At 36.8% G+C, this 16,329-nt stretch overlaps 1 protein-coding gene across 1 annotated transcript in view; it reads right to left on the reverse strand.

Moving 5' to 3' along the window:
- NDST4 (N-deacetylase and N-sulfotransferase 4) overlaps positions 1 to 9,442 on the reverse strand; it is a 260,857-nt gene extending 251,415 nt beyond the window's left edge. The window contains exon 1 of the mRNA XM_004612720.2: positions 9,004 to 9,442. The gene's annotated coding sequence lies outside the window, so the exon portion shown is untranslated. The remainder of the gene's footprint in view (positions 1 to 9,003) is intronic.
- Positions 9,443 to 16,329: the final 6,887 nt, after the last annotated feature.

Raw genomic sequence — 16,329 nt, forward strand, 5'->3', positions numbered from 1 at the left:
ACACATCATGAATCCAAGGCACAGAAGGGTTAATTAGCTTTTTCAAGGTCATGTTACAAGTAAGGGCAAAGCTGGAATTAGAATCAAGCTTTGGTGGAATTCAACATTACCTCCTGCCTTCTACGATGTCACGATGCCATTTCATCTTTAAATCAATTTCCACTTGTTTACCTGATGGCAATTCTCTCCTTGCAGACCTGGACTCACTCTTCAATCTCTACAGTACTCATCGTTTAGAAATGCATAGAAACAAGAAGCACCTTTCTTAATCATGATTAATAAAGTAACTTGTTCAGTATTTTTGTTCTCAGACTGGTTTAAGTATAAAATCAACATGCTTCAAATGAAAAAAATCATTTGACCAAGACACAATCACCTAGTTTTTTTTTTTTTGCCATATGGATACCATGCAGGAATACCTCTTTATAAAAAGTTGCTTAGACACTCTGAATACAATTATAGCCAATTACTATTTACTTGAATTTTACTGATCAATATTTCTAACCAAAGATTAGATAGTTGGATGAACAGAATGTGTATTCTAACATCTTAATCCATAAGGCAAAACACAAGAAACCTTGCTAGCCACCATTTACCTCATATCAAGATGGGAATTTTCTCCACAGGAAACGTCTGGGTAAGTTGCTCTCCAACCATTATTGGTTGCTTTGGTAAAATGGCTTCTCACTGACTTTCAGAATGCATTTTTTGTTTTATTTTGGGTACTGCATTCTGGCTGTTTTCAGAACTTACTCCTTACTCCTTATTGTGTGCTCTGGGATCATGTCTGTGAGAGATAGTTAGGGGGACCCTATGTGTTGTCAAGGAATGAATTTTAGCCAGCTCCATGCAAACTAAGCACCTATTCACTATATTATCTCTCCCGTCGCAGAATGCATTGCTTCGTCTAATACCCAATAGAAACAATCTCCCAATACCCTTTAAAAGTTCACTGGTGTCACATAAAATAAACCAAATTGACTTTTAATTTTTTAAAAAACCTGTTGCAATCTATAAAGGTAATTACACTGCCTCTTTGATTTTTTGGTCTTTAAATAGACAGCACCGTATCTCTTCAACTGTTGCTCATATGACATGCTTCCCAGAGGTCTCCAAACAAACATTTTTCATTGATCAAAACCCTTGATGTTTGCCTTAGAGGTCAAGCACTCTCCAAGCATTCCTGTCATAAAAATCTTTTGGTTCAACTGGGGACACTAACGCACACAGTAATTGCACTATATGATGACAGGTGCTGCGATATGACCCTGAGCCAGGGCACAAGGTCACTCTGGGGGAAGAAGGAATCTGGAAACGCCTGTTCCAACTATGTCATCAGGAACCTGAGATTGTGCAGTAGAACAAAGCATGTCATCCTTGTGTCAGTAAGATGCTTGATCGCCTTTGCTTTAATCCCAGTAATTGACAATAGGTTTGCAGTTGCATTGTAATCACTTTTTTCATACTTTGGGTTTTTGTTTCATTTGTAGTTCTCTTCTAATTGGTGAAAAAATGTAAAGTTTGATAAACCACCTTTATTCCTCTCAGGTTTTATAATGTTAAGATGATAATTGTCTTGTTTCAAATAAGCAATATTTCTTTAATTAAGAACAAAAATGCCTCCTTGGCAATAGGACTGCTTTTCTTTTTTGGGGGAAACCCCAACAACGGTAGTGAGTTGTGTGTTGAAACATGGAATGTAATCGAGATAAGGCGTAAACGAAGTGAAACTTATCATGTACAAGGGTGGGGACTGGGGAGGTGGGAGGGGGCGGCAGGCATACTGGGGGGGTTGGTGATGGAAGATGGGCACTGGTGAAGGGAAGGGTGTTTGAGAATTGTATAACCGACATAATCCTGGAACTATGTAACCCTCCACATGGTGATTCAATAAAATTAAAAAAAAAAAAAGAACAAACATAGATTCCTTTTTTTTTTTCCTTTTTGAGTCACACCTGGCAATGCACAGGGTTTATTCCTGGCTCTGTACTTAGGAATTACTCCCCCCTGGCGGTGCTCAGGGGACCATATGGGATGCTGATTTGAACCCAGGTCGGCCTCGTGCAAGGCAAACGCCCTACCCACTATGCTATTGCTCCAGCCCCACATATAGATTCTTACGCTTAAGATATTTCACTCACATATAATATCATTCAAATTAGGACTATGAAAAGTTGAAGTTTAGAACTCATTTTCTAAACTTGATTACTTCTACTTTCCAGAAAAGTAATGTTGACCATATGCTATGCCCCAACTCTATCAAACCATTTCATAAACTGACAATAACTTGCAAGAGGAAATGTCAAAATTCAAATGGTAGGCTTGTATATCACAAAAAGTGTTACTCATCATATTATTTTTCTGCAAGATGATTCAATTACCTCATTATACCATATAACTTTTGAATATCTTTTTCAAAAATTTTTCAAAAATTAATTTTATTCAGGAAGTTACCCACTGATGATCCATGTAGCTTTAGCTCATAACCTTCAAATTACCACCTTGATTGACTCTTCTTAGTCTTCTTAGCCCTATCATTGGGCCTTAATTTGTTTATGTTCTTTTATTCTCCTTAGTGTCTTGGATGATGTCGGGCATGTATTTAAAAATAGATATTATTTTAGCCAGAATCTGGAAAAAACCCGAGTGCCCTAGAACAGATGACTGGTTGAAGAAACTCTGGTACATCTATACAATGGAATACTATGCAGCTGTTAGAAAAAATGAGGTCATGACGTTTGCATATAAGTGGATCAACATGGAAAGTATCATGCTAAGTGAAATGAGTCAGAAAGAGAGAGACAGACATAGAAAGATTGCACTCATCTGTGGAATATAGAATAATAGACTATAAGACTAACGCCCAAGAATAGTAGAAATAAGTACCAGGAGATTGTTTCCATGGCTTGGAGGCTGGTCTCTCATTCTGGGTAACTCAGAGAAGGGAACACCAAATAAAATGTGGTTGGAGGTCATGTGGGGGAAGGGTGAGGCGGGCCGAATACAGACTAGAGACTGAACACAATGGCCACTCAACACCTTTATTGCAAACCACAACACCTAATCAGAGAGAGAGAACAAAAGGGAATTCCCTGCCATAGTGGCAGGGTGGGGTGGGGGGAGACGGGACTGGGGAGTGGGGGAGGGATGTTGGGTTTACTGGTGGTGGAGAATGGGCACTGGTGAAGGGATGGGTTATTGAACTTTGTATGGGGGAAGCATGAGCACAAAGATGTATGGATCTGTAACTGTACCCTCACGATGACTCTCTAATTAAAAATAAACTAATAAAAAAAGAAGTCATCAAATAAATATTTGGAAAGATAAAAAATAAAAATAAAAATAGATATTATTTATTAGCATTATGAATATTATTAAGCAATACAAAAACAACCCAGCTAATTTTTCTGGTGTAAAATTTGTCCAGATGGGGAGACAGAGTACTTTAAGTATACTAGTTGATTTCTACCTTGATCGTCCAAAGGGAACATCTGTCCTTATTGTAGTTAGTAAGAAAATGCTCTTGTCCAAACAAAGGGGCTTGACAAAATGAAATGTGAGCAATGACAATATCCCAAATGTACTGATCAGAATGTTTTTAAATGATTGCCTGTAGTTTACTTGACTTATGGTAGTATGTGAAATCTCAGCTGGGCTGGCATAACTATTTATGAAAGATTAGTTGGGAAACAAAATTTAAATTCCGTTTCTAATTATTCACTTGCACTTCAGAGCAATGAACAGCATTAGGACTTTCACATGTGTTCACAGGAGCATATGCATCTCTGCATCTGTTTCCTCTCCTTGTATTAATCTTTAGTGTCGCTTTATTTATTTCTGAAGCTTAAATGATTTTTATGTAGGCGTGAAAGACTATTCAGAACATTGAGAAGAACTCTTCTGAGATGTCTGAAGAAACATGACAAATTCTGTGGATCAGCAGTCTCCAGTTGAATTTCTGATTCAGAAATGGAATCAAGCCAAAGCATCTTAATGTGCAAAATCACTTTCCCTTTTCTTTCTTCCATTAGGATGGCAGTCGGCCTTTGAGCTGCATCTGAATGCTACTATGGTTCAGCTACTAAATATAAAGTTGACTTATGGGCATTTATGATAGCAATGTAAGGATTATTTATGGATATTATTACTATTATTATTTTGCCACTAAGCTGTATTTGCTGAATGAAAAGCAGCCAACTCATAATAAAGGGAAGCATATGGAAAGGGAAGGGTAAAATATTTGACTAAGAGAATTTAATAAATAAATGGGAATTTATGGGTAGGAGACTAGCCAGTACTTTGAGGTTACTTTACTCCTCTTGACATCCATTTCTTATTCTATCTTACTTTTATATATTCTTTGGTGTGTATTCGCCAAATTTTCTGGTATTTTCTCCTGCCTATGCCCAAGTTCAAATCTGCCATCAGAATAATTGATGCTGTCATTATCAAATGTATGCCATATCAAATGCACCAAATGTCTATCCCATGTTGCAAACGAACACTTAAGATAAGGTAGCAAAAATGGATTCAATGAAGAAAGCAAGGAATAAGGGAGAGATTCAAGAAGGAGAAGAAGGAAGAAAGGAGTAAGACGAGGAAAGGAGGGAGGGAAAGAGAGGGTAAAGGAAGGAAGAAAGGAAGAAAGGGGAGGTGGGAGGGAGGAAGGCAGGAAGGGTTCAAAAAGAGAATGGAAGAAAAATCAGGAATAAAAGACAAAGAAGGAATAAGAAAAGGAGAAATGAGAGAAAGAATGGAGTAAAATGAAAAGGTTAAAAGAGGGAGGAAAGTATAGAAGAAAATGAATGAAGAAAAAATTGTGTGTGGAGTGATTAGAGAAGTGTTTCACCCCTAACTCTGAGCTTAAGCATATGGAACTCAGTTGGCTTTTAGGTGCAACGTTATGAATGATGATAAAATTTCCACTGAAGACTCTCAATAAGGAAATTAAATATTTTAAAATGAGACAACGGAAGTCCATATGATGGTAGAATATCCAAAATGGGTAAAGTCTGTGTGGGGTGGAAAAGAATTATGGTTTCTATACATTATTTCTAAAGTTTCCTTCTTTATTGAAGGATTCAAATATTAAAATGATTTATTTGCAAATCATGACTCTTTACTAGAAATAAATATATGTAATAAAATTCTTGAACTTATAAACACTGTGTTTTTTTTTTTCTTTTTGGGTCACACCTGGTGATGCACAGGGGTTACTCCTGGCTCTGCACTCAGGAGTCACTCCTGGCGGTGCTCAGGGGACCATATGGGATGCTGGGATTCGAACCCAGGTCGGCCGCGTGCAAGGCAAATGCCCTACCTGCTGTGCTATCGCTCCAGCCCCAACATTGTGTTTCATACAAGTTGTCAATAATATAACCTTGTTGGATCATCAATCTTTTTTTTCTCAAATACTCTCATCAAATTAAGTTCTCAAGTGTTCAAAATATTTTTCCATCATTTTTTCTTCTCTAATTTTTGCTTCTTATTCACATAATTCTAATTAATAGGTTATAATTTTATATCATATGTTAAGTACATGTAATGATAAATATATTTCTAAAGTAGTCATTATATGTATCTTTTCTTAGTGAGTCACTGGAAGTGATATTTAGTTTATTATATGTAGAATATTTTGTTGTCATTTATGTCCTCACCTGAATTTTATAGATACTGATGAATATAGTGATATTCTAAGGAGTTAAAGGGAATAAATGCATCAAGTTATAATGGCAAAATTTTCAACAGTAGAAATGGAAATTAAGTTACATTGCACATTTAAAAAAAAGCATTATTTTTTTAAATGTCCAAAGACAGTTATGTTATTTGGAATTCCTTGTTAGACTATTTTGGGTTTTGAGGAAAATCTTTTATCAATTCCATATTATTCTAAAATAAATTTTAGACCTGCAGACTCTAGAAAGTGATAGCATCTCTCAGAGAACTGAGAGAAAGAAGCTTTGATATAGGTCTGGGTTTAGAAAAGTTCTTCATTGCAATCGACACCAACTTCTGAGGCTTGCTGAAAATAACTAAAAAGAGAGAGCATTTAACACTCTTGGTAACAGTAGAGCTGTGTTAAAGGTTGGGTAAATGTGATCCCATGATGGCAGAAGGCAGTGGCATTATGTCTGACACCTGACCCATTTCTCTCACTTTGCAAACTTAAAATACATTGACAACATAGTGTTCCTTTTTTGTCTAGTTATTGGGAGTACCAGTGAGTGAGGGTTAACTTTCTTTTTACTGTCTTGCTTCACAAGGTCTATACAACATTAAGCCTATGAACCACTTGCTCTGCAATTTTTACTAGATCAGTTTCTTTCATAAAACTTTCACAATTCTTCAGTTGGGGATGCATCCACATGTGGCAGCTCTGATTGCTCTGTCATCTCCAAGATAATGGGTAAATGATGTACCTCACTTTTCGTTCTCTTCCTTGAATACAAATGGCATTTTAAAGGTATTTCTACTGGGCTCATTACATTTACATTAGGACAACCTTTAATGCAAAATACAAATTATCTAAAAATTGTATTGTTTTCAGAAAAATATATCTGGCCTTTAGATATCTTACCAGGAAAAAAAACATCCATTTTTTATTCTAGTTTGAACTAAGGAAAAAAAAAAGTCACACTTCAGGTTAGACTTTGAACATAATGCATTATCAATGAATTCAGCCCAGAAAAAATTAGCCTTCTGGGTACACAGCTTCTCTGACTTGGCTTGCAGCCAGGGCTTATATTCTAGCTTTATTTTATGTTTCCCTAGCTGCCTTCCAAATCTGGGGAGGCAGCTCCAGCTAGAACCTTCCAGTTTGAACACAGCATGCTAAATACTCCTCTGTTCTTCCTGAGTAGTTGCTACTAGACACAACAGAGAGTTTAATCTTTATATTTTATTCTCAGTGGCACCTTTCCCACTCAAACAGATTGTTCAAGGGGATCATATAAACATTAGGCCAGCTAGGGACAAATATGTCACTGGGTTAGCAAGATTTATTTAGCACCTTTAAGAAGTAATGTAGCACTGAGAGTAAAAGGAGGGTGTCGATTTATCTTAAATATAATTACAGAATAAATTCTTTTTAAGATGGGAGAGAGAATATATTTATAGGTACATATGTATATATGTACAGATATGATATTTAAAGTACTCAGCATACAACATATTATCCTTTTCCCAAGATGAGTAGACCTATATACACAACATGCATATATTTCTGCATTGATGAACAAAATTAGAAATTCCAAGTTATTAGTATATATACACACATATCATAGTTTTCATTTGCTTCCTTTGGATATTTATGGAAAATTATTTAAACACTGTTCTTAGTTTATAACTTCAGCTGATAGAAACTGCAATTGCATCAATTTTTGAATTTATTGAAACTCAAATACTAAAACTTTCATAAAGTTTTGAAATTTCTATAATTTAAAATGTTTCTATATTGAATTTTGATTTTTCCAAAAAGAGTGATTTTCATGCTCTAGGTGCTAAGTTACATACACTATAATTTTTGCAAACTATTTTCTAAGCACCAATCTTGGTTCTCACTAATTTCCATTAAGATAGAGCTAGAAACAAAGAACTGAAACCCAAACAAAACTATTTGATTAATTCATTTTCCAGAAATTTTGTTTATTATTATATTACTATCAGTGGATGTTACATTCTCTACATAACTGCTATCTGAAAAGAAAAAAAAAACTTACATGATATCTTGATTTAGTCAACTTTTTACTATTTTAAGGTAAGAAGTTAAAATTATACTTTTCAGATGAAAAACCACACCTTTAAAATTTTATGATAAAAAACAATAGTTGCCTCCTTGGTGGGGAATATAACTAACTAGGTAACTTTTGCCACCAATTTTCTTGTGTCCCACAAATGGATCATATTTGAACTATAAAACTGATAGGAAAGTAGATAAGTAAAATCATCAAGAAAACATTACTATCTTTCTATCTAATTAACTTAGGAACATCCATGATTGTGAATTGAAAAATATTCTGATAAAGACAATGTGAAAGCAAGCTCAGTGTGAAAAGACATGAGGAGGCATCAACTACTAAACTTTTTAAGAACTGTTTTAGAATTCAAAGTGTAAGTCATCACAGATATCACTTAAAATTCTACAAAAGTATCTGTGAAAAAATACAGTATATTATTTACCAGAACTAATGGTAAGGAATAGATGGGTGGAAGCTTCCCCTTTTAGCTAGCATTTTCTAATAAAGGCACTGAAAGAGGAGAGTAGAATCATACCTAAACATTGCTTATTTCCCAGGGCATTCTGTGCGTGAAGAAGTTGAAGGTATTCCAGGCATGGCATAAAGATGTTTTTTTGTTCTCCTGAAAAGCTGTGCTTTTGGTAGAATACACATTGTTTTACGAATATAGTTTTCACTCCTAATAGGAACTAGCGGGAAAGCATCTATTTCTATAAGAACAATTTATGCCTCTGTCTTATGGTCTCAGTGTCTGTGACAACTGTTTCTCTAAAGCAGACCATTTGGCACAGAACGTGTCTCTACATCTCAGGTCCCAAGGAGAGGAGGTCCCCTCCGAGTACTCTGAAAGCCATACAATCAGTGACAGTAACATGTATCAGGGCAACATTAATAACCCTACCGGTGAGGTTTGGATGCTGGGTTTGTACAGTTGGCAACTGGGACAAGAAGGGGTTAAACACTGCTCCCAAGTGAAGGTGCTCAGAAAGCCAAGGTTGGGGCAGCAACTTGAAATACTTTAAGTTCTACCTCTTAAGCAGAACTGCATTTTCTACTTGTAAGCGCAAATCCGTCTACAGAACCCAAATGACAGGTAAAGCCCACACACGCTGAGCAGGACTCGGATTTTGGCTGTCCACTACTACTGGCTTCTACAGACACCCGTCACCCATAAACTTTATTGTGTTCACCTTGTTTACATAGCTAAGCCAGGTACAGTCATTCATCGTCCGCATCTCGGTTGCAGTAAATGTCAGCAAGAACTTACCTAGAGAAGCATTTCATGTTTGTTTGTTTGTTTTTTTCTTTTCCTAACTTGACTGTATCCTGAGATAGAGAAGTCAGATCTCCAGCATTCGGATTCGCCTGGCTCCAGGTCAGTTAGAAGGAGCTTTCAGCCCAGACCATCTGCCTGAGCTCTATTCCGAGAGCACTCTTAGCTTGTGAACTCTTCCAGCAGTCTCTCTCTATGTACACACACATTGTCCTTTCCCAGACAGGCAGCCGGCTGGAATGAGCCAAACGGTGCTCTGTTCAGCACACCGTCCAGAGCGCAGCATCCTTCGTGGACCAGAGCATCCCACTCAGACAGGCTCTGAGAACTCTTTAATCACCGGCTCGGCAGCTGCTCCTGCGCCGGGTCTGCTCCTGCTGCTGCTGCTGCTGCTGCTGTGTGTCTCCTTTTAGCTGTCGTCGGTCTTTCCCTCCCTCCCGCTTTCTCTCACATCTCCAGAACTAGAAAGGAGGCAGCTCTGCCGGAGTATGATTGGCAGAAACAGCCCGTTCCTCCAGCTAATCATCCTCAAGACTTTCAAGGACCTGGAGCTGCTGTGATGTCATCCGGTGGGATGTTACACATGAATACATTCCAACAGAAGCGAATTCAGCCGTCAGCTGCGTTTCTCTCCCCCCACCGTGATTGATTAGATGCTCCTGGAGGATTTGCATAATCTTGCATTGTAGAGTGGCACTATTAGCCTATGAAATTTGAGAGGAAAATTCCCCTTTGGAGCGCTGACGCTGGACCAAAAGCTTCCAGTGGGGAGACGCAGAAAAGTTCAGGACAGGCTTTCTGCTGCAAAGCGTGCCAATCAACCGCATGGAACAGAAACTCAACAAAGGCAAAGGCGATCCCCAGAAACTTTGAGACAGACAAATGTGCTCTCCACTCCTGAAACTGGAAACAGTCTTGAGACCAGAGTGAACATTAGAATAGTTTCTTTCCCTTTATTTCCCTGCCTCTGACTCTCTGTGTCTGTGCATGTGTCTATAGTAGAAATTGTTTCATGAATTGAGTTAAACGGCTTGCATTATTATGGAAAAAATATTCTCCTCTAGTTCCCAACACGGAAAAATATCAGCTGACCCCTTGTCTCATATTCCACTTGGAAATATAGAGGATGCTTACCTGCTCTTTGTTCCCCACCAACTCATATTATCTAATAAATATATTATACATTTCGAATAATGGGCAGGGTGGAAAACCCATCCCTCTGAATTGCTCTCCAGTTAGAAGAACAATCAAAGAAGCAACAGATGGCTTAACCAAGGAAACATCACTACCTCAAGCATGGAGCAAATTGACAGGGTTGTACATTCTGCAGGAAACAGTGTGTTCCAGTAATTTCCACCCTGATGGGCATCAGAGAGACAATATAACCCACAGGTTGTTCCTTCCTCTTGACTCTGAGAGTTAACAAAGATTAGGTTCTCAGATGGAGAGGACATGGTCCCTGATGAACCTACACCTGGATGATCTATCCCAGAATATACATTCCCAAGTGATCCACAAAGGGAGGGGGGATTTCTTCTTTGATGATGGCAAAAGACTGAGGCAAGGACAAGAGCGTCTCCTGGAGACTCTAGGACCTGTTGTTGCTCTGAAAATAATCTGCACGGAATGGTGGCAGGCTTCCATCAACCTTAGTTCCCCTTACCAAGGGGAGATATATTTTAAAGACAGTCCTTATTCTTGCATATTGAGAAAAGGCTCGGGAACCTTTGGGTAAGACGTGATCCCACTCTGCATTTATTCACTTTACACAATGTTCTATAAACTCCTCCAAGCAATTATTCTAGATTCGAGCAGTGCATCAACTGCAGCTTCCATTGAAGGCGCCACGATTCCTCGGGCTTTTATTTATTTATTTATTTATTTATTTATTGAACAGAAGCTCTTTTCAGTATCTGCAATTTAATTTGGTGGCATGAGATAAGGGTAACATTGACACTTCAACTCAAGTCCCCTTATAGTCCAGAGCAGGAAACTTTTCCTACCACCAGTTACCTTTTCTGATGTGTTGCCTTAACTTACAAAGAGTGAATGAATTACTAAGATGTTCTCAGTGACCTTTCTGATATTATTGGTGGGAGGGGGCTGTTTCTTCCAAACATAGCATTTATTGAAGGTGTGGTCTTTTGTATGAAGTGTCCCGATGCACTCTGGGTTACTGGTATGTGTTATTACACTACAAGACCTGGAGAGTCAGCAGGATGGAGACATATAGAGGATGGAAGAAAACTGAGTGAATCACAGTATTTGTGATCACATTTCTACCACAACTTGTAGACACAATCATGAGTATAAAACACAGCTTCCCATGCCCACTCTTATTTCAGGTACCTGGGCTGAAAGATACTCCAAAGGAAAAAATTGTATTTGAAACGTACTCAAGCTAAGAATCCAAGAAGTATTTACTACCTTTTAAGATGCTTTGAACAAATTAGAATTTCCATGATAAGACACAGACATATGAACAATTTAAAACTAGGGACCAGAGAGATAATATAGGGGGTAAGGTGCATGACTTAGCATGCTGCTGACTTTCAAGTTCATTCTCCAACACGCCGTATGTTCTTCCAAGCACTGCCAGGGGTGATCCCTGAGTGCAGAGCCAGGAGTAAAACATGAACACCAATGGTTGTGTCCCAGTGACCTCCCAAATGTGAAATAGCGAATATTGTCTTATTTTTCTAATTTTTATTTTATTTGGGGGTCCCCACCTGGCAGTGCTCAGGGAAGACTCTGGAGGGTCTCATAGGACTAATGTGGTGCTGGGATTGAACCCAAGTCAGCTGTTAGAAAGGACAGTGCTTAACCACTATACAATTCCTCTGGCCACAGAAACAGTCGTTTTTAATGGCCCAATTCTTTATAGTATTCACATATGTTGGGCTGGAGCCATAGCACAGCAGGTAGGGCATTTGCCTTGCACACAGCTGACCCGGGTTTGTTTCCTCCATCCCTCTAGGAGAGCCCGGCAAGCTACCAAGAGTATCTTGCCCGAACGGCAGAGCCTGGCAAACTACCCATGGTATATTCGATATGCCAAAAACAGTAACAAGCCTCACAATGGAGACGTTACTGGTACCCGCTTGAGCAACTCGATGAGCAACTGGATGACAGTGCTACAGTGCTACAGTGATTCACATATGTCGAGTTCACAACTCAGTTAAGAATACTGCTTTATCAGAGTGGTTTTAGGTTTGGGGACCTTAATGACAGTACAGTGATTTTGGTCCCCAAAGCATGGCATCAGAAGAGGGAACAAAACTCACATCCTTGGCTCATGTGATAACCACCCTTAGTGTTAATTATTTACAAGTGAAAGCAGTTGGTTAATTTTTTTCTCTAGGATGAGATTGTATGTAGTGTTTATATTTGAAGAAACATTGCATTATTTAGAGTAAAACAATAATAAAATGAAAGCACTTTGGTTATATCAATTATGACATATAATATTAATGAAGGTGTTCTAAGATAAAAGTCTAACACAAATATTTAAATATATTCCTTAAAATACTGATTTTTAGAAACAAAATAAATCCTGATTTTAAATTTGTGTGATAGTATAAAAATAAACTCACTTTACTGTCCTTTTCTCACTGTTTATTCATAACTCAACTAAGTCTGCAGACAAAGAGTACTACCAGATGTTCACAAACATACATATATATACATATATATAAATATATGTATAATCCTCACATGTATATGATAAATTCGAAAAATTCTCTCTGCAGCTAAGGAAATTTGAATAAATTCACAGTTCTATAAGTTAAAAAAATAAATATTACCTTGAGTTGTTTTATTAGTGATGTTAATAATTAATCTTGATCACTATAACCTGATAAATTAGAAAATAATAACTCAAGTAAATGCCTGGAGGTTTGCAAGGAGGGACTGTGAAATGCATAAGAAGATAGGGAAGAATTATTTCTCTCATACTTAAGTCAGATGTTGCATCTCCCCAGTGAATTTACATTAATATGTGGTAAGCAAAGCATTTTTCCTAACTGTTCTTAGTTGAATTTTATTATTTTTCATGTCCCAGGAAGTGAAATATAAGAGCCCGGTAAGCTACCCAGAATATCCTGCCCGAGCGGCAGAGCCTGGCAAGCTCCCCATGGAGTATTCAATATGCCAAAAAATAGTAACAACAAGTCTCACAATGGAGACGTTACTGGTGCCCACTTGAGCTAATTGATAAACAATGGGAAGACAGTGCTACAGTGCTACTAAGAATAGATCCAAATATATGCGAAGTTTTTCATGGATCTTTGTTATATTGAATTGAATCTCCTGAACTCATACATTTTTGAAGCCCCATATGTTTTTATCAAACTATCAAACCCTCTTTTTTTCAACTGTTTACTTGAGTATGACGTGTATGGTTTTTAAATTATATATTTTTTAAAACAAATAGCTTGGAAATTCTTTTATAATACATTCTTGAAATGTATATCAAAGCATATAAAAATATGTGAGTGCCTATTTATTTAATAGAGTAAACAGAAAACAAAATCAAACATGTTTACAGAGAAGGGAAATTCATGTTGGGTCCATATGTCAATATTTTTTATAACACAAGTCAGAAAGAGTAAGATCTACTAGAAGCAATATTAGAGTTCAGAACAACTGAACAGATTTAACTATTCCTAAAATTTCTATTCCTTTATTTCCCCCTTCACTGGCTTTTCACTAATTGTTACAATAGGCAAGTTTTCAATTTCTGCAGCAAAAAAGGCTAAAGAATTATTTTAAAGAATATTACCATTTCTATGTTTTTAAATCCTTCTCTTGTGTATCCAGAATATACATAGAACATATTACAACTTTAAATATTTAGTTTTCCAACTTTCATTTATTTTCCATGATTTTACTACAGAAATAACAGAATACAAATTTAGTTTATAATTTATGCATCATTTTATTTCCATGGTACTCGTTCCTGTTCTCTTTTCTTATAATGATTTTTTTTTAAATCACAAGTAACTTTCAATTGTCCTAACACAAAGGGGACTTACTAAATCTTTTTAAAGGAAGCCTGAATAGAAAAACTACTATATTCAAAGTTTATGCCTTCAGGGGAAAAGCTTCTAATTGGGTCAGTGACTAATACAGAACTTTCTCCCCCTCCCCCTACAGGGGAGGAAAAATAACCACTTTTGCTAGTAATTACTCCATAAGAACTCATGGAAAAAGCAGGACCCTATATTCACTTTTGCCCAGTAGATTGTACCCATGGGTGAGAAAAATGACTGTCATAAAGCATTACTTATTTAGTACTCATTCCAGTCAGGAATGTTATCTTACTACCCATCTGGATATGTTGTTAGCAAATTATTGGGAAAGGGGGGAAAAGTGGGAACCACAGGTGGAAATAAAGTATTTTCTTTCCAGTATCACTGCAGTGCATTGTTTAGCAAGAAAGAAATCGGCATGTTCATGCTTCAAATAAATGCTTTTTAGAGAGGCAGAGCTGGGAAGGCTAATCGAGGGAACAGACTAAGGAGCCTAATTCTAATTGGCTGACAATTGCCTAAAGGAAGATGATTTTTAACAAATAGCAGATGTTGGCCAAAGCATTGTTGGATCACAAAATTCTCTGTTGTGTCAGGAAGGTTAAGATGAAGCAGGGACCCTTGGAGAAACGGGGATGACAGTAGAAATGAAATTTCTAAGTATTACATGGTCGGATTCCTGCTATGAGAATTCTCAGTGAGTTTTTCTTTTCAGGCAAATCCAGAGGTGGTTAGAGTTCATAAAGTATATTAATTAGGCCTCAGATCCAGCGGGAGCCTCTTATCAGAGGAGAATCTTTAAATACCATCAAGTGCTTCACTTTTAATAGGTTATCTACAACCAGCTCCTTCACTCTGCATCTTTGTTTCTCTTTCTTTCCTTTGTTCTGTTTGGGCCCTAAATTTTATTATGGCTTAATGATAATTCCCTTTTGAGTTTGGCCTTACAAAGTCGTTTTTATATCCTCTAATTTAGAGTCCCAAATGTTCAAAGTGAGAAACCTATTTGCAGAACCAGACTCCTAACACAATGCTGATAAATTTGTAAAAATCCTCTCTGTCCTAGAGGGTATTTTATTTCATCTGTTAGCAAACTCTTTTATCTTAGGTATCCCAATATCATTTGTTTTCCGTGGACTTCGTCCCTTTGGGAAAGGCATCTCATTTATGAGCTATTCCTGCTAATGCTGTGATCAGCTTGGGAAATCTTAATGTTTCACCAAGCCTTCGTAAATCAGTTTCTGTCCTGTTAGCACCAACGCCTCACTCCAAATTACCTCCACTCTGGGATAATTCACTGTATTTCCCCACTACTTCAACTATGGTGTGTTTGGGAAGGATTGAGAGAATGACCGTAAGGTAGCAATATAAGATTACATGGGATGTTCTAAGCTAGCCAACCCTGACAGTATCCTTTATATTTGCATCAGCACCAAGGCACACAGTAGGCATTTGTGCTCTGAAGCAAATTAAAATTATGACCAAATGAATGGTGGCTAGCTTGGGGCTAGAAAATAAGAAGACAATGATACTTAACATTATGCATGCAGATGTAATTTCATTGTAACCCATAAAAGAGTTCCTTCCTCCAAAAACAAAAGTTTAAGCAACAACTCATTTGAAAATAAAAGTGCAAAGATGTGTTATAAAGCAATTTTCCCTTGGAGAAAAACACACAGATTAATAGTTGTTTTTTTTTAAACCTGAAACAAAATTTTCCTAAAACTATGTAAAACTTAAAAGATTTTAATGGGAGTAAAATACTATTTTCTTCATTCAAATATTTAAAGTATTCCAATATCTTCTGTACTTAATCTGATTTTTATTTACAGAATTAAAGAATGATATTGCAATTTCTAAATGTTCCACTATATACTATGATTTGTTTAATAATAACTTTCATTTTAGGGCCTTAACTGAAGTTTCTCTTTCTGACAAGGAATTATTACTCATAAAAATGATTGTAAATGAATTGCAAATAAATCCTTTACTTTGAAGAGAACTATTTTACCAAAAGGAGACAAAATGGCTTATAATGTCAAATAAATACAGTAAAATTAACTCTGTAGTCAATAAATATAATAAAACTGTAAATCTACTACATAATAAAATTTTGATTTTCATCTCAGCTGTTTATATCTGTTTAATGGTGTGGGACGGTAAGAAGTTAAATTTAAAAGAGAATAAAAGAAGATTGTGGTGATAACAAAACTCTATCAAACAGTATACTCACCCTGCTAAAATCTTCAATATTTTAGGTTCCCATAGAGGGCAATATTGTATAAAAGAT

The sequence above is a fragment of the Sorex araneus genome, chromosome 6, assembly GCF_027595985.1.
Source record: "Sorex araneus isolate mSorAra2 chromosome 6, mSorAra2.pri, whole genome shotgun sequence".
NCBI classification, from domain to species: domain Eukaryota; kingdom Metazoa; phylum Chordata; class Mammalia; order Eulipotyphla; family Soricidae; genus Sorex; species Sorex araneus.